Raw genomic sequence first — 24,178 nt, 5'->3', positions numbered from 1 at the left:
TGAAACTTTTCGACAATACAAAGTGGGAAATTGTGATCACTAAGCCAGAGTTACCACTGTGATGTTCCCTGTGTATAGCTTATTCAGAGACCTACAAAAAAGAACACAAAGTAAGCTGGGGGCCTCTGAAGCTCCTACCCCATGCTTCTTCAAGGCTGCAAACCTGTGAGCTATTCTTGTGGTGGCCTTTGATATAAAATACTGAAAACATTGGATTATCCTAAGAATACCATTTTAAAAGGAGGGATTTCTAGGATTGCTCTTTTTTCTACTGCTGACCCAGAAAGACCCACCAGTCCATAGGTAAGCAGACTGAAAGTGTGACAGGACCATCAGAGGTGCCTCAAATATAATCAAGAACTCAGAGACACCACGTTCCACAGCAGGGATAAAGCCATCGCAGTATTCACAAGGCAAGCATCAGCTGGGGAATGCCAGCTATGTATGAGGGAATATTCCAGGGTCAACTCACTACTCCAACCTTCCTGATCTATCTCCTCACTCTTGGTGAACAGGCGTAGAATTTTTTTCCACCACCAGTTTCAGACAAGTGCAGATAAAAAGACATAATTATCTGTGAATACAAGTTTTAAAATGTAGATGTTTTGATCAAAGCTCTGACTACATTAGTTCAATCAACAGTGTGGCAGACAATGCTATTTCTTAATCACTGCCCCCAAAATTTAGTTACAATAACTACCCTGGATTCCTTACTCTAATGCACTTTGCATTAGGTCCACAATGCTCCCAATAACCATGTCCTGGTTCATACCATATTATGTCACCCATCAATCATCACAGAGCCTTTTGCATAATAGTTACTGGAAGGCAAAAGGGACTAAACAATCCTTTCTGTCTGACATGGGGACAAGACCCGTGGAATGTTCCACCACAACTCTGTAGGCATCCAGGTTACTTGAACACTGTTCCAGCGCAAGCCGTGTCACCTCTCCTGTGTCTACAGCTTAAATGCAGAGTTAAGGGGTGCACGCATTGCCAGCTTGAATTACTTCCCCCTCTATTGTACAAGTTGTGTCTCTTGCCAACCACAGCTGGTTGCTATGCTGGAGTTTGATCTCCCTTACTGACTAAAGAACAGGATTTATCTCTGCAAAGGGAGGAAAGGATTTAATTGGTGAGTAGCAGTCACTTTGTTCTCTTACATTCAGTGAATTTACAACCGATCTCAGCATTTAAAAGAATAGGCCTTCAGGCAGGAATAGCATTTGAATCTGAACATCAACCATCTATCTACCCAAAGTACTCTGAGTCTGGTGAAGTTCAGTTGTTACTTAGAAAGCCTTAATGGGCACCATGGGACCCTAACACATTGGCTGTCTCACATATCGAAGCAACCTGTCAGCTTTCTAAAGAACAAAGGCACAATCCTGCAAATCTCCAGGTACCTATCAAGGTCTGTTTCTATTTCTTAAGTTTTGTGTATCCTACATTAAAATTTAAAGGTATTGTCTCTACCAAAATTACAAATAAACTGTTTACATGAAAAAGAAATATATGGCAGACTTTCTCAGAAATATAAGAATTTATTTAAAGGGCAATAGTATTAAAAGAATAACGGTATTGCAAATCAAGATGTGGAGAATAAATAGCCTACTGCACTGAGGTAAACAGAGGGACCCCCAAAAAGAGGAAATGATCCAAGCTCCCTAAAAACTGAATGTCCACAATGCCATATGCTCCTTTGAACAGTGTCCTGTGGAACTGAGCAATGCCAACAGTGCTTTGTACTAAACTCTTTGAAAGTCTGTTGTAAACACTAACAGGCTGAGACAAAGTCTTGTCTATTGGCTGCAGCACATTTGTTTTGTTCATAGGGTAGAAGGGAACTCCCTGAAACTTTAATAGAGATTGCGGAATGCCGTAACTGTGGCAGGTGCCGTGAAGCCACTTGTGAACACATGTGTATAAATCATCAGAAACCTGCTCCTTGAGAAACTGAAGACGTTCTTGTCCAGAGTTCATTCTCGCTCTCATTTGCTCTATAACCATATGTTACTCATAAATAATAGTAAACTTTACATTTGGTGTAAAAAATCACCCAGAGATGGAGTTTATATCAAGTATCCATAGTTAGATAGTAGACTTTTTTTTTCCTTATTGTTTTTTAAGACAAGGTCTCAGCATATACTCTTGGCTAGCCTGGAACTCACTATGCAGATAAGGATGGCCCTGATCTGCCGGCTATAACTATAGAGCTGTGGGAATCACAGAAACAAACCACCACACAGCTGGTTTTTAACATCTTAATTAAAACTTTGCCTTCAAAATATTCTTCTGTTTGTGTCCAAACCCATGAGAAAACTGACTACCGCATATTTGATATATCAACATGAAAAAAAAAAAAAACAACGGAATTTAGAATCTGTAGCAATTCTGGGAAAGTCACTTTAATAGTGACAATGTTTATTTTGATTGATTCAGTTTATATATATATATATATATATATATATATATATATATATATATATATATATATATTCTTTGAATAAGACAGTAAGCTGATTTTATAGTATGCATGACACCATGGCTACTTGTACAGAAAAGAAGATTGTAAATTACTACTAATTAGTTATATGGACTTGGATACAAGAGATGAATGACCTGTTATGGGAAAACGAAAAAGAGTTTTGCTTCATTTTGGAAGGAAAAGAAGATATCATGAAAGTTGTACATGTTCAGTGTCCAGTAGGGTGTTGGGCAATGAGTGCTGAGTTAAGTCAGCATTAACTGAAATAGGACAAGGAGGAAACATGAAGCAAACAGCGCCTGCTGGCTGTCCATGCCATTCAGATAGGGTTTGACATTAGAAACGAGAAAAGTATGGGGGGACTTCAGACAACGTGGTAATATCAGGTTTCCAATATGGAAACTAAGATGGAATTGATCACTTTCATGCATAAATACACAAAGCAGAAATACTAGTATAAAGAGATATTCAGTGAAACATAGCCATCATCATCATCATCATCATCATCATCATCATTATTATTATTATTATTATTATCGAGTATATAAATAAAATATCTCTAGTGAAAAAGTAATGGATACCATTACTATTCACACAGATTTTATAATAATCAAATTGAGGATTAGTACAGCCGACATCAATAAAACATTTTAAAACACTGAAAAATGTAAATGCGTCCATAGTGAAAGATTCTGAAATTAGATGAAATATTAGACTATTGCAACAATGCTAAATTCTAACAACTTTATAAACATTTTGATTCAAGATGGTCCATGTGTTCAGCCTATTTCCTACAGCTGAAATATTCCTCTGTACACATACAGATTATCAAATAAATCATACAAAAATGTCATCAGTATGTCTAACCTCTTGGACCCCTGCCTTGTGTTTGGCTATATTTACTCATTTGCATTCTTCTAGATCTTTCCTCTTTCTGGACATGTTTCTTTTATTACTAGAATCACAGATTTTTAGATGAATTTTGTGAGAGAACACAGGACCCATTTGGATGTCACTGACCCATGGAAAACAGAGTGAGGTTAAGAAAAATGTGTCATGATTGATCCAGTTTGAGTAGCTATTCAGTACACCAGCGGTTCTCTTGTTTATCTCTTGGAAAATACCCAATATACATGACTGAAACAAGAACTTAGTACAGAAACTTTAACAAAATGCAGTTTTGAAGGTGTTTCCTTATAAGTTAAAAAGTAAAGGAGATTATTGTTAATTACTATTTTGTATGGATTTTGCTAAAGTTAACTGTAAAGAAACACCTACTGACTTGCAATTGAGGGGGAATATGATCTCCCCCTTTCCAAAACCATGATGAATGTGCACTGACATGTGGAGAGAATACATATTTGTATGTTTGCAATGTGTGTTTTAGAAGATTAGGACTGGGTAATTAAAATAGCATATTTGTGAACTTAATACCATTAAGATTACCTTTGAATTAAAAAGATCTCAAAAGTTCCTATTCGTTTCTTTCAAACTGTGGTCATGGTTTTAGATTTATTTTAGATTTAGATTTATCGCGAGTCCTAGCCCTGTTGAGAACATCGCCCTTCCACACTTACCTTGATCACATTGAAACTGTTGCCAAGAGTTTAGCATACAAAGAGTTTATACTGCCCTCTTCTTACTGAGGGTAGAGAATGTATTTCATCTCCCAGTTTAACAGTCTTTACTTTTAATGCAGAACCGCCAAGTCGGCTGGGTCTGAGTAATCTGCTGGGTACCTGGTTTGTTTTGCTTTTAAAATTCAAGGTCTCAAAGCCTATTGGTCTAGTAGTCACTTTCCTTGGTTAAGTCTCCCCCCGTGCCCCCACCCACACACACAACTTTTCAGAACAAAGGAATAAAAGCCACTTGTTTGAACCCCTGAAAAAAAAAAGAAACAAGAACTTCATTTCCATTTTGTGCTTCGACACAGAATCTATGCAAACCTATAATCTTTTAAAAAGTAAATGTGTTAGAAACTATAGGGGTACGTTTTTACTTTTCTGAGTGGCAGGCATCATTTTACCTGAACAATTACTATGCAAAAGTCCAGTAAGTTAAATAAGATTAAAGTGCATAAAATAACTGTAGCATATAATAAAAGTGTGCTTAATATATGGATGATATAAGCCACCAATATTAAAATGTAATCAAAACAAAAACAAAAAAAAACATAAGCTTGGTGAGTAGGCATATGCCTGTAATCCCAGCACTCTGGGAAGCAGAGGCAGGTGGATATCTTTAAGTTCAAGGCCAGATTGGTCTACAAAGCAAGTCCAGGACATCCAAGGCTACACAGAGAAACCCTATCTCAAACAAACAAACAAACAAACAAACAAACCACTAAAATCTACACAAATTATTTATTGTTCCTTAAAATTCAGATTTTTTCCATATTCCAGAAACATGATTATTCTCAAAACTTAAAACGGCATGCTGCAGTGCTCTCTACCATCAGTTCCATAAAATATAAATTTAGATGTGGGGAAAAAACATACAAATTTGTGCAATATTCATAAGGATAGAGAATAAATGTCTCCTATGTGTGGTGAGGTCCATTAAATGAAAATACTGATTTCATTCCTTGATAAAGCTAGCATGTGTGTATTTGTATACTTTAGAGAGCCTTACTTGAAAGGATAAAAATGGATATTCGGTGAAGAATAAAGCAAACAATAAGGAGCACATGTAAAGAGTTGCAAAATAAACTGGCATTTGAAGAGAGAAAGAGAGAAGAGAAAAGGTTCTGTTCTGAGAAAATCATTGACCCTTTCCCCTCCCTAAACACGCTCTGATTAGCTCAATAGCGGTCTTTATCTCATCCAACGCCGTCAGCCTTGAAAAAGCACTCATCTCTATGCAAAGCAATTAAGAAAAGCATGTGTGCTGCACAAGGTAGGTTCTCAATAGCGGTGTTTTGACCATCCAGAACAACATGAAAAGAAGATAGGTATTAATGAGCCCCATATGCTGGAAGGAGAACACATCTTAGGAATAAAAGGCTTTGTGAGAAAGGGCTTAATTTTATCTCCGAAGGCCACAGAGTCCTCCACAATTGCTTCGTTTCTGGAGATCATATGCTGAAATTAGATAGTTCTCCTAAGCTTGCTTAGCATCCGCTGAATCAGGGCAGCCAAAAGAAATCAACTTTAGCCTGATTTGAAATTCTAATTGTTTCTGCGTGGGTCATTATTCCTGCAGAAATTATTGCAAAAGAGCATACTTATTTAATTTTCTCTCTTCAATGCTGCTTGTTGCTCTTAAGCATAGGAGCAATGCTGAAGCTCGCCAAGCAAAAGGTTAAAGCTTTAAATTATTTCAAACAGTTGAGTAGAAAGCTAAAGTAATAAACTCTCAAAGCGAGGCTTAATGCTGCAACTTATGTTTAAATTTTTAATTTTAAATTACAGATTAATATTATACTTCACGTTATTTACTAAAGCTGATTGTAGTGCTTACAGGAAGCCAAATGATAGTTCTGGTATCATATTCTTCTTATTTCCTTTCCCAAACCTGGCTTTCACTTTGTCCCCTTTGAGCAGCAGCTGTGACCATCCTGACAAATGGTAAGAGATGCAACTCCTGAAGCCAGAAGCCGCGTAGGCCCTGTGCAATTCTCAGCTGCCCGGGAGCTACCCTGTTGTCAAGAACACATGGCGGGGGTGAAGTGGGGGCTGGGGAGCAAGAAAGAGAGAGAGAAACAGAGAGACAGAGAGGCCAGAGAGACAAAGAGAAGTGGACACATGAGGATTGTCTATGGAAGTCTGTCATCCACTTCAGGCCCTGGCTTGCAGATCTTCCAGCTGAGTCCATAGAGAGGTTGGATCAGGGATAAGCTGACCCACAGTGCTTTCAAAGAAAGTTCCTACATCACAGAATCTGTGCAATTAATAAATGGTTTTTGTACAACTGGGTTTGAGTATATTTTATTTTGAAATTACAGTAAAACGAGTGCAACAGAGACAGAGAAACAGAGTGGGCCAGGGCACAATGTCACTCTGAGTGGCTCCCTTCTCTGTTTTGTCTTTGGGCGTGCTACTACCATGCTCATAGCAAGAGTGGAGTCCTTAATAAAAACCCATATGCCATCAATTCACAAACCTAACAGACACAGCTTTTAAACCCTTTGGCTTGTTAAAATCAAGTGAGGTAGAAAATTTTCCCCCAATGTGTCCAAGATGTCTGTTCTCTGTTCACTTTTCCTGGTGTTATGGCAGTACACATAAACACAAGCGCTATCTCTAACATCAGCAAAGTTAAAGCAAATACAGTGCCAAAGAGAGCAGCACCTTTTATCTCAATCTGAGAGTTCCACTGCCTACTCCCAGTCATTCTTCTTCTGAAAAAAAAAAAAAAAAAAAAAAAAAAAGGAAGGATAACTTGAGATGCTTTTTGAAAGGAATCAAAAATCGTCAGTGACAAATACTTATACAGTTACGATTAGTTTTTACTGAAAGATTTTCCTGTTACCTCATTTAAAATGCACACGGCATCTAATTAACTGTTCAGATTTTACTTATTTGTATGTACTAAACAGCCCTCATTATTATAATGACTACATTCAAAAGATCTTTCGGAGCACAAGATGTCTTTAAATGACATCAGCGAGTAAGAAAAGCTGCAGAAAGGCGTTTCTAATACACAACAAACAAGCATTTATAGAACAGCTAGAATGCTCAGAGGAAAAATTCTGGCATTCTGAGGTATAAATAACACATCAAGAATTTTAGAATAGGGGGCAAGTTCTCCCTCAAATAACGTAGAAATCAATAAAACACAGCAGAAGCATGCATGTTTTTTTCAGAGATATGAGGGATTGGTTCCATATGTTAAGAGGGCAAAGTTATGAAAGTTTCCACGAGTGAAGAACGAAAAAGGCGGAGTAGTTAGGGAAGAAGAAAACCCTGTAGAAGAGGCAGCATGTTGAATGTTTAGGACTTGAAAAACAGTTAAACTAAGAGCTCATGAAAGACAAAGAAGAAAACGCCCCAAAGGCATGTGAGTAAAAGTCACTTGAAAGTGGAAGACTGGACAGCTGAGTAGCCATCACATGAAAGTGGGAGATGAGATACTTGAGTAGAGGTTACATAAAAGTGGGAGATGAGACACCGGAACAGAGGTCACATGAAAAGGAGAGATAAGAGGTCGCATGAGAACAGAGACACCTGGGTTCATTTATAATTGCCTTGGTATCTGATGATTCAAGGCTCAGAGACAAGCCTGAGCTTTCTAGTAAAACAGTGAGCTAGGTGGCTCCGTGGATAAGTGAGAGAGCAGAAATGAAGAAATAAGTTAGCGCTCTCTGAATTAATCCCCATAATAGATAAGAGCTGGTCTACATTGTGTCTCATCCATTCAGGGAATAAACTCTTCCATTTAGAAGATGTTGAATCTCTAAAAGCAGAGACTATGAGACATTTCCTTTAAAGCTTTACTTACTAATTGATCTATTCAAGCGTTTGCCTGTATGTTTGTCTTGCCTCTGAAGGCCTATGCATGATAGTACCGCAGAGGCCAGATGGAGGCATCAGATCCACTAGAACTGTAGTTATAGACAGTTGTGAGCTAACATGTGAGTGCTAGGAACTGGACCCAAGCCTATGGCAAAAAGCAACCAGCCCAACGATTGTGAAACGTTATATTTTCTCCCACATGTATTATCCAGTATGAATTATCTGATAGTTCTCTGCTATAACATAAGAACATAAGGCTCTTATAATAACTAAACTTCTAGCAAATAATTCTTTTGAGTCAAAATAAAAATTTAACTTAAAAAACCATGTCGTTTTTAATCTTTAATAATAGGTGATGAAAATGCTTCATTATATCACCAAAAGTAGAAATAACATCAACACAAAGTAATATAAAGAGGTTTAGAAGATATTATTTATTCATTTATTATTGTCTTCAGCATCCAATCCTGGCCTCAGGCATGCAAAGTAATGCCTTCTTTGAACTTACTCTCCTCCCAGCAAGGAAAGTACCTGCCAAACACCAAGTAAAGCATTCCTTTCTTTCTTTCTCATAAAACATAGAGCAATTCTGAAAGCTCTATCAACTCTAAGGATATGTAATACAGATCTAATTTAAAAGCCTAGAGGTGAAGGCTACGCTTTAAGAATTTGCAGTTGTTTTAAAAAGCAATAAGAAATAAACTACATTTACCTTGAAGATGTTTGAAAATATATTTAAAATTTTCCAAGTTTTGTTGGTTTATTCCCACTGCTCAAAAACAAAAACAAAATAGCCAACCCAAGACAGGGTTGTTGTGGGTTTTTTTTTCTTTTTTTCTGCCTAATTATGTTTCTCTATGAAGAGTAACAGATTTACGCCCATCTTGTCTTGTGAATTATTACAGGAACAAATTAATAATTTATAAACATGAAATCACAACAAACTGACACTAGTGCAAATGTACATGCCATAGTACTAAGAATGCAGTGGGCAGAATAATGCTGTGACATTTATGCGAAGAAGCTTCAGGGCCGTATTTTAGGAGCAATTTGATCAGAGAGTGAAGAAAAACAATTAAAATATTGATTAATTTAATTGACATAGAATTACCTTGTCTCCTTCTCGACAATTCTGCCAAAGTTGTCCTCACAATAAAACAACAGAGGACAAACAGTACATGTAAGGTGACAATCAAACAACAACCACAGCTGTGAGTGTTTAGCCAAAAGACAAACTGGGACCAAGATTTATTTATTTTTTTTTTAAAAAGACAACATCTATCTACTTGTCTATAGAAAGATGTTTTGCCGAAGTCTGGCAACAAAGAAAATAGACATTTCTTTCCGGAATAAAAGTGCTTATATCGTTACTCAAATAAGCAAGCGCCTTCTGTGACTCTCTGGGCTCTTAAGGCATTCATCTCCAGTCCTTCCCAGATGTATCTTTTACCAGCAGGAAGTGCCTTGCCTCATACCGGATATCCTGAGTGGGCCCTTCTGCCTGTAAGAAGGCCACCAACCGTACTGAGGAAGTGCTGCATGTAAGGAGGAAGCGAAGTGCCATAAGTGTTCCTCCCATATGGTAATAGTATCGTCATACTTCCCCATCCAAATATCACTTAAAAAGCAAACTCAAACACTGCTGAAAACCCTCTCTTGCCTACAGAAAGTATGCTGCTTTTATTTCAATTGGCCTAATCTTTAAAGTGCTTTAATCTTAAGGGTCTTTATTTGGCTCAGGCTTTTCCACTTGGAAAGATATTTGTGCACGCTATACCTAGTCATTAAGCAACATGTTGGACTTGAAACTCACTTAGATCAATGTAAAAGTATTTCTGTTTTAAAGATGATAAAAAAAAAAGGTTATAAAGTTGCCAGTGCAAACTCCTAAAACTGCCGAAGGCTTAATATTTTAAAACTAAAATAGGTCATATGCATATCTTCACTGCCCCTGACTTTGAATCTGTGCGTCTGATTCTTTTTCAACTGTGCATCAAATATCGGCCTGGTCCTTGCATGCTCAAAGCACTGATTGCAGTGTCTCTGAATGTCCCATAGAGTATGTGGTCTTTGTTCCCAGGAGTGAACACGGTGCCCTCAGAGACACATAAATATCTTAGGCAACTTGTTAGTGCTTTGACTAACTGAAGCTGCTTTGAAATTATAGTAAACTGTGACACTGAGGACAAGTTGCCCAAAGGATAAAATAAAGTAGCTCCTTGGGATACCTATTTATAAATGAATCTTTTTTTTCAATTAAATTTTAAAATTATTCAAGTGCTACAATTTAATTTTGAAATTTTCTTGATTAAACATTTTAGCTCTTTCTTTAATGTTATTGATTTATTTACACATAATATAGTTTTGTCATATTTTGATACATTCAGAAATTATAAAAAAACTAATATATTTAATGAAGAAGAAAGTTGAATGCCATTTTTGCTTTTATAGAAAAGTGCTTCTGAAAACCATTCCAGGTCAAGATAGATCTTTTACGTTGATAAAAATGAGATATAATAGATATGAATTTACATTCAGAGTTTTATTTTCTAATTGAAAATTTAAATAGGCATTTTAGTCATCATTTGTTCAATACTGGTTTTTTTGCCAGTCAATCAACTTTTATTTGGAATACATTGACTAATATATGATACTACATTCAAAATTTTACACACACCAAAATAGGAAAGACATTTTCTACAAGGTTGCCAAATACAAATAGCCAAAACACAATAAATATAACATCTATATAACTCCTGATTTTTTTTCATGGTTCTTCTTGCTGAATGTAATTTATTGTATATATGTGTAATATATGTACATGTAATAATATAAATGTATAAAATAAATGTAATATGTAATAATATAAATGTATATGTAAAAAAAAATAAAAAGAAAACTTTAAAAAAGAAATCAGTTCCAGTGAAATGTATTATTTGGTGCAAATTGTGACTTTGTTAACATAATTAGAAGCTGTAGTGTTTTTTACATAATGAAGCTTTCCTTATTGTCACCACACAAATATTTGTCAAAATAAAGATTATGTGGCATCCTCTAGCATTACACCAGGGAGTTTCCACACTTCAGAGTATGGAGGATCTTCACTAATTCTTCCTAACTACAACTTTTTTCTTCTTTCTCACTTCTTCTCACATGTGTAGAGCCCCTGATGCTTGTCCCTGGAGTAGTTTCTGTGCATGAATATCAATCATGGATAGAGAAACAAGATTGTCAGGACTTGTCATGAAAACTTTCTAAAGGAGCCTCATTTGCAGGTTAACACTCTGACATTTCAGTCGTGCGGAAGTGCCATGTTTTGTACTCCTGAGAACTTCTTTGGCCTCAGCTTTTTCCAAACTCTGCTGTGTTCTCATGCTTTGACAAGCCAGCCTGCCTTCTGCTTCTCCAACAGCTCTAAGTATTCAGTACCCCACCAACGCCACCTTTTGTCCCCAGTTCTCCCTCATCTTAGCTGAGTGACGTTAACTAATGCAGTTAAGGTCTATACAATATGCGAACAGAACTAGTAGCTAGAATCAATCACAAGGATTATATAAAGACAAAATTACTAAGACTAAGGAAAGATACCTGCACATTACACATTCTAAGTGGTTTATGAGTTGTGTCCCACGTCTGCACATATACATATACGCACTTGCATAATCCCTTTTGTAGGAAATGTCATTTTTTACTTCCTAGTTCTCAGCACTAATGCTTACTTCCTGGAGCAAGCCTTACTAGGCTTTGTATCCAAATTAGCAAATGTACTCAACCCTCACAAGTTGTCTCTCTAGTTAGTTTCTTTTTCCCCCTCATTATTTCACACTCACATTTCATTTTCATTTCCCCCTTTCTTACTAGAAAGCAAGCTACACACAGGCAGAAACTTTGTTTCTTTTTAATTTTTTGTTCTTTCCCTAAAACTTGGTAAATATTGGGCAATTGTTTAGCTATATCTTTCACTCATGAGTTAATACCATTGGGAAACCCGGATTCAGATCTCATTGTGTAACACACTATTGAATTTCTTGGCATTCCCATTAGTTTTCTCTCACCCTCAGCCTCAGTGTGAAACACAAACTGAGTATTTTATAGAAGAGTGATGCAAAAGGATTGCCCAGAGTAGTCTTTAATTTAAAGAACAGGATGAGAGTAGAATAGATGTGTGACTCAGAGTCAAATGCCTTCAAATTCTAACGAAATTTTCATGAGCTTCTGGTTCTATCGCAAGATGCTATCAATACTATTTGTAGTTCTCTTCACTGTTAAAAAAAAAAAAAAGGATAAAAGCCAAGTGTCCCAGACCAAAAACAGACTTCGCAGACTTCTCCTCAGCTGACTAAATGTTAGACTGGAAACTCTACACTCTAATCCCAATCGCTCTTTACTTAGAATATTGCCCTGAGACGATGTGAGGTACCTACTTTCTGTTGCTTTGAGATACAAATCTTGTCACCTCTTGGCTTCTGGACAATGTTACACCCATGGAATGCCCTTTTTTGGAACTCTACATGCTGTCTGCTTAAAGGGTCCTTGCTGACAATGATAAGACATGAGCATCCTTCCCAGAAGATGCAGTAGCATCTTTCACAGAAGTTTTTGAATTTTAAGAAGTATAGATTATTTCTCTTATGTGTCTACTACCATCACCACATCTGTACAGACATTGCATTTACCCCAAATCTACTTAACTTCCCTGGGCTAAACGTGGCTCTGTATGACATGTGGTGAGACCAATTTTAGATATCTTATGTCAAGATTAAATCAACAGGAAATTACGACACTGCTTTAAATTCCCGTAGCTATTTTAGTCTTTAGCTTAGTTGCACTTTTTAACGAGTCATCAGCCCTTTGAAAATATCACATGATTTAAAAAAATTTGTACTGAGCAAATTTAAATTTATTGATCCACTGTCTCTGACACATGGGCCTCTCCATTCATCACATTCCTGTGCTCATAATTTCCATCAGCTCTGAACTAGTCAAAAATCTGCTTCCACTAGAAACATTTGGAATTGCGTGAGTAGACAAACAGTCACCCATAAAAATCAAATCCAGTTTAGGTTTGACTTAGGGGCTGATTTTCATTTGATTCAGTGCCTGAGTTCTTTATTGTCCCCTACAGATATGTAGCTATTTAACATTCTGATTAATCTTGACTTTTAAAATTGAGTAAATATGTGATATTCCCAAAACTTAGATATAAGTTTGAATTTTAGTCAGTATGAATTTACTTGAAAATCATAAGAGGTTTCTTTGTTCCTCTGCAAAGATGGAAGAGGACAAGTAAAGTCTTCCTTTTTTATACTGTCTGATAGTGATGGTCTTCATGAATCCACACACAGAAAGCAGACAGATATGCCGAACTTTTACTTTTAGAAGTAAACACTGTGTGTCAATTTTTCTGAAAACTAACTTAATATAAGAAAGTTAAGGAAACATACCAAAAGATTCCAAACACTATAAAATTTGACATTTTATTTTTATACACAACCATATCCAAAAAATCAACAAATATTTCTTATTACTTTTCCCTCAGTTATCTTAAGAAATTCACAATTGTTAAGATATTTTACAGAATAATATAATTATATTCTTCTGGCCTGTGATAGTTAGAAAAGAAGAGCAATAACTGCTGAAATATTGCCTTGTTTACCCATAATATCCCTGCAAGAGAGAAATTATTTCTATTTTGTAGTTGCAAAAACTAGAAACACTTATCCAGAATTATAGAAATGGCAGAACTTAGAGAAAGGACAGCAGGTTACCAAGAAGAGACTTGATACCCTACGAGCATATACAGGGGGAGGAGGTCCCCCTCAGTCACAGTCATAGGGGAGGGGAGCAAGGGGAAAATGGGAGGGAGGGAGGAATGGGAGCATACAAGGGATGGGATAACAATTTAGATGTAATATGTATATTAATAATATATATTTTTAAAAAGGAAATGTTAGAACCACAATTAGAAACTGTTGTTGTTTAAACTACAACCTTATGCTACATCCTCACTCCATTGCCATTAATATAATGTAGTTTCCAACAATGGGAAGATTCAAACAGCTAACTTGGTAGATACAGGTTCCCAGTTCTATCTGGTGGACAAATGGGGTGGCTGAAGTGAAACAGGTTTCAACTGGAAGGTTTCTTGACAATGGAGGTTATTGTGCTCTAAAATGTATTACAATGGAATAGATCCCACTGAAATCAAGCATCCCCTGCAAAGATGTTGGAGTGCTTATTCCTACCCTAGATTTTTCTTTGTCATTTTTAAGGATGTAAATCAAAGATACACATAATTTTGCAAGTACTGATGCTATTTAAGTTTTTTCCTAGGCATAAAGAATGAATTGCTTGGTCCAGATATTTAATAAACATACATTGCCATTACCCAATTATTCCTCAATATTACCCTACCTCAAAGGAGGCTTAAGACAAAGCTTGTTCAGCCTTTAAGCCTCATGTTCCTATAGCCATGGATTATTTACTTCTATATATTATTGCTGAGATTCTTATGCCTTGACATAGTTTCAGTAGGTCTGTAAAACATAAAATTAAATGGAATTGAATGAGTTCCTTTAGGCAACCATATGAAGGTATTAGTGAAATATATATGGGTACACATGTAAAGGCAATTTTTAGGTGTGACTGATATTTCAAGAAGTACATTTTGATTAAAACAGATTGCCTCCTTACAGTAGTTTGTTCTGGCAAGTGTTGACTGTCTCAGACTTTTAAAACATGAGGTACTTCCCTGAGTACCATAGAAGTCAGATTGTGTACTTTACTTCGTATGTTCAGTTTGTAATGATTCTTGCCTTCCAACCTGCAGATTTTGGATTTATAAGAAAGCAAGACATTTTATGAAATGTATTATAAGTGAGTAGCCAACTTTTAAAATATCAATTTATCACAAATTCTCTAGACAGATAATAGATTGATGATAGATAGATAGATAGATAGATAGATAGATAGATAGATAGATACTTAATATAAAAAAATACAGAGAAATGAAGAAATAGAGAGGCAGACAGAGTTCATGCTGAATCTTTGTAATTGGCAGACCTAAATCATTATAATATGAACTGTATTGCAATGCTATTCTGAAAATGATATAATATTTACTGAGGAAGTAAACATCCATTTCTTTCTGATTTTGTAGCTTTTTCAGCCATTAGCTTGTCAAATGGCTTAGGAGGCAAGATTGTATTCTAGTGCCCTCAGTCTCATGAAGACTTCTGAAGTAATTAGCCACTTGCAAAGCTTGCTTTCATTTGTTCGGCCCCCACCCCTTGCTTTATTAACAGACACTTGTAATTTCAATTTCAAGAGGTGGAAAAGGATATAATCACCTCTTCTCTAAATGGCAGTAACCTAACAGTTTATGAGGGAATGGCTGTCTTTAATCTCACAATTTATTTTCCAGAAAGCATGCAAAATGATCTCTCAAATACTTAAATTAGTTCACATATTTATTACTTAAAGTCTATAGGACCTGAGTCCATCTGGTTGCTGCTATCTCTTCATAGGCACCTGCAGTACCATGTCCATGTCCATAGCCACACTGACTCAAAGAAGCCAAGATATATAAACAAATAACAGGTTAAGCCTTCCATTATTGCTGCTAAGACTATGCTCTTCCCAAGAGAATAACTTGGAGGGCCTTTTTCCCCATGGGTGTAGAGCAAGGCACACAGACCCATTCACAAGTAAACATGTCTTCCCTTGTCCCTGACATCTCATTCTGTGTTCTTAGAGTGTTTGTTCTCAGATTTAATTTTTTTCCAGAATTGTCTTCTGTGTTTTTAATACATTGCTTTTTGTCTTTTAGAATTTAAACCATTCAAATATATGAAACTAAGCTGGTCATGATGCTGCATGCCAGTCATCCCAGAACTAGAGTTAAGGTAGGGGAACTGTAAGTTCAAAGACAGTCTAACCTAGGTAATGAGATCATGTCAAAAGAAAATCAGTTAAATGTTGACTAGTCTAGCTTTTTGAGACAAATATCTGCCTATTTCTATTTTATAAATGTTTGTTGTGAAATCTAGATCAAGGCATTTTCTGTTTTTAAAACAGCAAAAATAAGCATATAAGACTAACTGGAAGACTCTGATCATTCACTGTTGAAAAGAAGATACATCCTAAAGGTTAGTTCATAGGAATATAACCCAAGATACACATGTGGCCACATAAAATGAGATCTGGAACAGATCAGAAAGACAGAAGGCAGAAGAGGACTGACAAAGGAGTCATAGCACCGTCAAGATAGGGCTAAGAAAACTCAGCGTGTACTGTTTGGGAGTCTTTGGAATTACACTGGCTATTGACTCTACACTATAGAATTTGATGGTAGCCCATTCCAGAAGATACCATATATTTGTGACATAGACTATGAAGCAATCAAACTGGTACTGGCCTCAGGGTTATCCAGATGGGCTAGCTTTCATTATCCTAGAAGGTGATATGTGTGGTTTTAAAGAGAAAATTAATCACCATTCATAACCAGCTGTGAACTCTTAGTGCTATAATAATAACTGGCCATGGCCACTGGTGAAATCATTGTTTCATGAACATCAGGGAAGTAACCAAACACTTTATGACTGGAAAATAATTTTGCTCTGTAATATGAAACCTGACACCATTATCAAGGTAAGAACCTATGGATAGAAAAGTAGACTCTATGTGATAATCTGCTAAGACTGTTTTGCTAAAGAGATATTATGTTAAACTGACTTGTAGTGATATTGTTATAACCATAAATTAATTCATTGCTCATATCTCATCTGAGAAGCTTCTATTTGCACAAAATAGTGATCAACACAGAAAGAAATGACTGGCCAAAGTGCCATGAAGAAGAGACTGAAGGATATTTATCCACAAACAGAACATATATACCACACCTCTTATGCAAGGGTACATAAAAATGGGTGAGGTGTGCAAGAGCCAAAGGAAGTGAATGACTACAAAGAAATAGTATTTTATAGACACAGGAGGACACCTCAATATATGACCTCATAGTGATTGCAATAGCATCCTCATAACCTGTGCAAGCTCAACCCAGACCATGGCCAGGCATTGAAAGGGAATTGACCACAAAATTTCATGGAAATTGTTAGGTGATGGAAGAAGAGATAGTCTTTTCTAAGGATGTAACTTCTGGTTAGTTGACCATGCTCCTTAGGAGTCCAAACATCCAAGGGTACATATATGTTCTAGCATAAATTTTTCTTGGTGAATTTGAAAAATGGACACACAGTTGGATTTGTAAAAAAATGCAAAGAGTTTTGATGCCATTTCTCTTCCATAGTATAGCTACAAAATCCCTAACTGAAGAGTTGGTGACAGTTGAAAGCTCCTAGAGGTATCAGATGTTTTTTGTTTGTTTGTTTGTTTGTTTTAGGGAGGCAGATGGGAGTATGTGGGTGGGTCTAGTTGTTTATGTATGTATTTTTGTTTAAGAGTGTGGTCCCTGCTGGGTAGACCATGTTCTAGTAGAAGCTCCACATCCATACCCATGTGCACATGGACAGCATGTGAACACAATTGGTTAATAAAATAATAGAAAGGAAGGAAGGAAAAAGGCATGAAGGTGGGAAGGGGCTAGAAGTAGGGTTGCTCCTAAAAAGAGTTGGGGCAAGTTCTGGTAGGTGAATTTGTTCAAAATACATTGTACTTGTTTACTTCATTTCCTTGCTTTGACTATGTGCTCAGAAATAATAAAGGTAGATAATATTCTGCTTCTATTTTTAGGGTTTTTTTAAAAAATGAGACAGTTTTCCATAATGGCAACACAAATGTCATTCCTGACAATGTGTTAAGAATACATTTACTCACACTCTCAAAGGCATTTATTACATTTTCTTATACTTACTATTTTGACTGTGATCAGGTAGAATCACAAAGTGGTTTTGACTTAGGCTTCATTTATATTATGTGAAGATTAACAATGTCAATGTCATTGGAATTTTGGTGGGAATGGCATTAAATTTCTAAATTACATTTAAAACTGTGGTCATTTTAGCAACTTTGAACGTCTTCAGTTTCTTCCCTTAGTATCATAATTTTCATCATAGGGCTATTTCATCTCCTTGGCTAGTTTCATTCTTGGGTATTGTTTTGGGATGTTTGGGGGTAATTATTTTACTTTATTTTGTTCTTGGACTGGTTTGTTTTGTTGTTGTTGTTCATGGTGGTGGTCATTTTTTGTTTGTTTGTTTGTTTGCTTGTTGAGTCAAGGTTTCTCTACATAGCTCTAGCCACCCTGGAACTCATTTTGTAGACCATGTTGGCCTCTAACTCACCGAGAGCAGCATGCATCACACTCCAGACTTTTGGGATTAAAGGCCTGTTCAACCACTCCTGACTCTGGAATATTCATTATGGAATTGTTTTCTTTATTTCCTTCTCTAAGAGTTCACTATGAATGTACAAGAAAGTTCCTCAATTTTGTTTATTGAATATTTTGTCCTACTATTTTACTGAATTTATCATTTATCAGAGTCTTTTGGTAGATCATTTAAACTTTTAGAGGTATACAATCATGCTATCAGCAAACAGGTATAATTTGTTTTCTTTACTCTTTATCTCTTTTATTTCTTTCTCTTGCTTGATTGCACTTACTAAAGTATCAAGTTTTATGTTGTGTAGAAGTGATAAGAATAGACATTCTTGTCTTGTTCCTGATTTTACAAAATATTCCATTTTTTACTGGTGGGTTAATATTGATGATGGGTTTGTCATATGTCGATTTTAATATTTTATATTTTGAGGTATGATCTTCTATATGCAATTTATCAATAGCTTTTTTATATTTTATTATTTTATGTGTTTGACTGTTTTGCCTGCATGTATGTCTGTGTACCACTTGGGTGTCTGGTGCCTACAAAGGCTAAAGAGGGTATCAGATGCCATGAGGCTAGAGTTAAGTAGTTGTCAACCAACACATCAGTGTGGGAAATTGAACCCAAGTTCTCTAGAAGAACAGCCAATGTTATTAAGTGATGGCCCATTCCTCTAGCCACTTAGTCTTAAAAATGCAACACTGTTGAATTTTATCAAAGTCCTTTCTGAAATGATCTCTTATGACTACTTTCCTCCTTCTGTTTATGAACTTTATTGTATATATGATTTGCATGTGTTTTAACATCCTAGGTCCCTTGAGTGAAACAAGTTAGTGACTGTGTATAATCATTTTAATGGCCTGCTTTTAAAATAAGTCCTCTAGACAAGCAAACTGTTGCCTTCCTATAACCTCAGCTAATTGGGATTCTGATGTCAAAAGATCACAATTTTGAGTTAACCTGATAACATGGGTTAGCTCAACTTGTCACCACCCTCCCTCTGTCTCATGAAAAAATAGTTTTTCTTCTTAGAGTATCTTTTTTATTGTGTTAATAGAATTTTCTGAGAAGCGTTATTTCCAATTTTGAAGAAATCAAATTTTAATTTTTTAATACATTACAATTCTTGCAGTCACATCTAAGGATTATTGGCTTAGCACTATATCTAAAATAATTTATCCTATTTCTAACATACTTTATTATTTTATGAAATATAATTCACACTAGGGATGTACTTTAGTGGTAGAACAAATGTTTTCTTATAAAGTCCCTGGAATTCTCAAGCACCTAAACCATAAATAAAAAGAATGAGTATATTAATATTCACTGTTTTATATTTTTAATTTTTAATTTTACTGTAGAGTTCATTTTAAATCAATTTTCATTAAGTAGGAAGTTGAGATTCAATTTGGGTGTCTGTAGATGTCCAATAGACAGAGAACATTTGTTCATAAGGCTACATTCTTTCATTTAATAACCAAAAGTCAGTGTTATTACTTCACTGATTTTATTTCGGTGAATGTACTGTTTTGCCAATACATCTGATGCTGATTATAAAGTAGCTGCATAAAAAGTCTTAAACTCTAATAGACCAACTATTATTTCTTTCTTTATCCTTATCTTGAATTTCTTCTTCTCCTTCTGTTCTTCCTCCCCCTCCTCCCCCTCCTTCTTTTCCTTCTCCCTTTTTTGTTCTAATTTAACTATACAGGTCTAGTCAGATGGCTCAATATTTAGAGCACACACTTCTCTTGCACAGGACCCAAGTCAGACACAAACCAACCATTGTAGACCTCTCACCCCCCCCCCCATAACTTCTCAAAGGAGATCTGACTCACCTGGCCTCCACAGGCAGTTACACTACCTTTGTGTATAAATCCACACAGAGACACAGTTAAAGAATAAAAATATTTGCAACTTGGTTTTTCAATAGCTTTGCTTTTTCACATATATTTTAACACAATTTTGTTTATATTTCTAAGAGTAATAAGAGATTAGAAATTGTATTAAACCTTTACACACATTTTGAAAGAATTGATTGTTCTACCATGTCCAGTATTTTCACCCATGTACCTTATATATTTTTAATTAATTTAGATGTTTAAGATCTCTTTTATCAGTGTTTTGTATAGTTTCCCTACAACTTCTATGTGATGTTTTGCCAGAGTTACTTCTAAGTAAAAATTTACCATTGTGAGTTGTAGATGGTACCATATATAGAAGGTGTTTATTTGTTTGTTTGTTTTGGTGATCACAACTTTATTGTTAGAACATAAACTAAAATTACATTTAGATTTTTCTTATATATTGAGGTTTTGGTGAAGTTATAATTAGTTTTCAGAGGTGCTTTGACTAATTTCTTTTCTTCTTCTTCTTCTTCTTCTTCTTCTTCTTCTTCTTCTTCTTCTTCTTCTTCTTCTTTTTTACTAATTTCTTCTGTATAGCGAGCTGTGTTACCTACCAATAGGACAGTTAGTTATCTTTATTTCTTCCATGAATGCCCTTTGTCTATTTTACCTACTGTACTGTATTGATAAGACTCCATGCATGTTAAAAGAAATGGGACAGACTTCAATATCCTAGTTTTGCTTTTGGTCTAAGAAGTATGGTCTTAGGCTTGTTCTGTGAACATGATTTTAGACCTACTCTTGTCTGGATTGCTAAGACTTTTTTATTGTAAGACTGTAATTTGTCAAGTTTTCCTTTTATTGAGATCATGTAACTTCTATTTCCATTGAATATACAGTGAGTTTATTAATTTATTTTTTTCCAGACATGAGTCAAGGTTTTTTTGGAACAAATCCCTATTGATCATGCTCTTTTCAAGGAATTCTAAATTCTGTGTCTTAATATTTTATTTATATTCACAAAGGAAATTTTGCTTTCAATTTAATTTAGTCCCAGTACCAGATTCTAGGTTATTGGCTTGTGGCTTATTGTTTCTTATTCAATATATGCATTTAATGTTATAATTTCATTTAAAAGTGCTTCAGCCATTCCATGCAAATTTGTTTTGCTTTTTTTTTTTTTATTACTCAGTGTAAATTTTAAAGTTTCTTTGGGGATGGCCATTTAGACTCATACATTATTTATAAATTCATTGCTCAGGGTATGAGTGTCTGAAAGCTGCAGCAGAAATTATACTCAGTACTATTGTATGAAAACATTCCTGGAAAACTCAGGATAGTGGGTAGTATATTGATATTGATACATATCAAAGTTTTCCTAACACTGGAGAGTTTTACAAGATAAAATGCTACAGATATTCATTTCATTTTATAATTTAACTTCTTAGTATTTGAATAATAGTTATGGATGGTTTTAAGAAATTTTAAATTTAATCATGCTTATTTTCTCCTCAAAAAGGTTGCCTTTGTACATGTCTGAGGAGTGCTTGAAAACAATGTGTATCTTCTTATTAAATTAATGATTAGCAAGTATTGACTAGATTTTTGTTGATTGATGACAATACTCCCTTTATCTACATTCTTGAAATATTTCTGTCCAGTTGTTATGCAAGAGTTTGAATAATTAAAATAAAGTATTTTCCTCAAAGTGGCAAAGATGAGCTTATTTTTTATAAGTTTTTCCAACATAATATTTTTATTAGTTATTTGGGAATTTCATTCAGTGTGCTCAAACACACTTATGTCTCCTTCCTCCCAGGTTCACCATCTTACCCTTGTGCCCATCCCACACCCCCATCTTTGCCATAACAAACAATTAAAAACACAAGTCCACCCTTCACGATAACCACAAGTAATATAAAACACCTAGGAATAACTTTAACCAAGCAAGTGAAGGACTTGTTTGAAAAAAATCTTTAAATCTCTGAAGAAAGAAATTGAAGATGACATCGGAGGATGGAAGGATCTCTCTTGTTCATGAATCTGGAGAATTAACATAGTAAAAAATGGCCATCTTACCAAAAGCAATTTACAGATTCAATGCAATCCCTATCAAAATACCTACACAATTTTTAAAGGCATTGAAAGATCAATTCTCTACTTCATATGGAAAAAAAAACCAGGATAGCCGAAACAATCCTATACAATAGAAGATCCTCAGGAGGAATCTCCATGCCCAATCTCAAGCTGTATTATAGAGCAATAGTAATTAAAACAGCATGGTACTGGCACACCAAAAGCCTGGTTGATCAATAGAATTGAATTGAAGACCCAGAAATTAATCCACATACATATAGTCACTTGATTTTTGACAAAGAAGCCAAATCTATACAATGGAAAAAGGATAGCATCTTCAACAAATGGTGCTGGTCTAACTGGATGTCTACATGTAAAAAAATGCAATTGGACCCATATTTGTCACCATGCACAAAACTCAAGTCCAAGTAAATCAAAGACCTCAATATAAAACCAGAGACCCTAAATTGAGTAGAAGAAAATGTGAGGAAAAGCCTGGAACATATTGGCACAGGAGACAACTTCCTGAACAGAACACAAACAGCCCAGGCCTTAAGGTCAACAATTAATAAATGGGACCTCATGAGGCTGAGTAGCTTCTGTAAGACAATAGACACTGTCAACAGAACAAAGTGACAGCCTGCAGAGTGGCAAAAGATCTTCACCAACCCTACCTCTGAAAAAGATCTAATATCCAATATATATAAAGAACTCAAGAAATTAAACACCACCAAACCAAATAAACCGATTGAGAAATGGGGCTCAGAACTAAACAGAGAATTCTCAACAGAGGAATATCGAATGGCTGAGAAACACTTAAATGCTCAACGTCTTTAGTCATCAGAGAAATGCAAATCAAAATGACTCTGAGATTCCATCTTACACCCATCAGAATGGCTAAGATAAAAAAACTCAAGTGACACCACATGCTGGCAAGGATGTGGAGAAAGAGGAAAGTTCCTTCATTGCTGGTAGGAATGCAAACTTGTACAAACACTTTGGAAATCTATCTGGCACTATCTCAGAAAACTGGGAATAGGGCTTCCTGAAGACCCAGATATCACATACCTTGGAATATACCCAGAAGATGCTCCTCCACACAACAAGGACATATGCTCAAACATGTACATAGCAGCCTTATTCATAATAGCCAGAACTTGGAAACAGCCTAAATGTCCCTCGATTGAAAAATGGATAAAAAAAACTGTGGTACATTTACACAATGAAATACTACTCAGTAAAAACAAGGAAATCCCGAAATTTGTAGATAAATGAATGGAACTTGAAATGGTCACACTGAGTGAGTTAACCCAGAAGCAGAAAGACTCACATGGTATATACTCACTTACAATTGGGCACTAGCCCAAAATTCATATCCCATGAAAATCTTCACTTACCTGGAGATTGGAATAGATGTGAGGACATCCCACTGGGACTCTATGTAAGACAAATATAGGAGATAGGGAAATAGAAGGACCCAGAGGATCCTAGAAACCTACAAGAAGAACATCATGATGGGTAGATCAAGGCCCAGTGGGGGTCTTCTCAAGCTATTGTACTAACCAAGGACAATATAAGTAGTAAACATTGAACCCCAACTCTGATCTACCCAGTGAACAGGATATTCTCCACAAACTGACTTAGACATGAACTCTGCTGCCCCATATTTGACCACCTCCTCTTGGTGGGGAGGCCTGATGGCACTCAAAGAAAGAATAAGCAGGCTACCAAGATGAGACTTGATAGCCCATGACCATATAGTGGGGGAGAAGGTCCTCCTCGGTCATAGACCTAGGGGAGGGGAATAGGATCAAAGCAGGAGGGAAGGAGGAATGGGAGGATATAAGTGATGGATAACAATTGAGTTGTAATCTGAATAATTTAATAAAATAAAAAAAAAGAAAATAAAAGATAAAAAAAACCCACAAGTCCAAATTGTATTGTCTGCATATTCACTGGAGTATGGTCAAACTC

The 24,178-nt window shown here is 35.7% G+C and overlaps 1 long non-coding RNA gene across 1 annotated transcript in view; it reads right to left on the bottom strand.

Annotated features, from left to right (window-relative positions):
* Positions 1-6,777: 6,777 nt before the first annotated feature.
* Positions 6,778-24,178, bottom strand: part of LOC311595669 — a 54,496-nt gene continuing 37,095 nt past the window's right edge. Inside the window, exons 4-6 of the long non-coding RNA XR_014778529.1 lie at positions 23,602-23,699; positions 14,356-14,477; positions 6,778-6,827 (exon numbers count right to left, since the gene is read on the bottom strand). This is a non-coding gene — a long non-coding RNA (uncharacterized lncRNA). The remainder of the gene's footprint in view (positions 6,828-14,355; positions 14,478-23,601; positions 23,700-24,178) is intronic.

The sequence above is a fragment of the Acomys minous genome (genome assembly GCF_964271855.1).
Source record: "Acomys minous genome assembly, chromosome: 4".
In the NCBI taxonomy this organism is placed as follows: domain Eukaryota; kingdom Metazoa; phylum Chordata; class Mammalia; order Rodentia; family Muridae; genus Acomys; species Acomys minous.
Note: the sequence above shows the minus strand (reverse complement) of the source record. Positions and strands in the feature narration are given on the sequence as shown.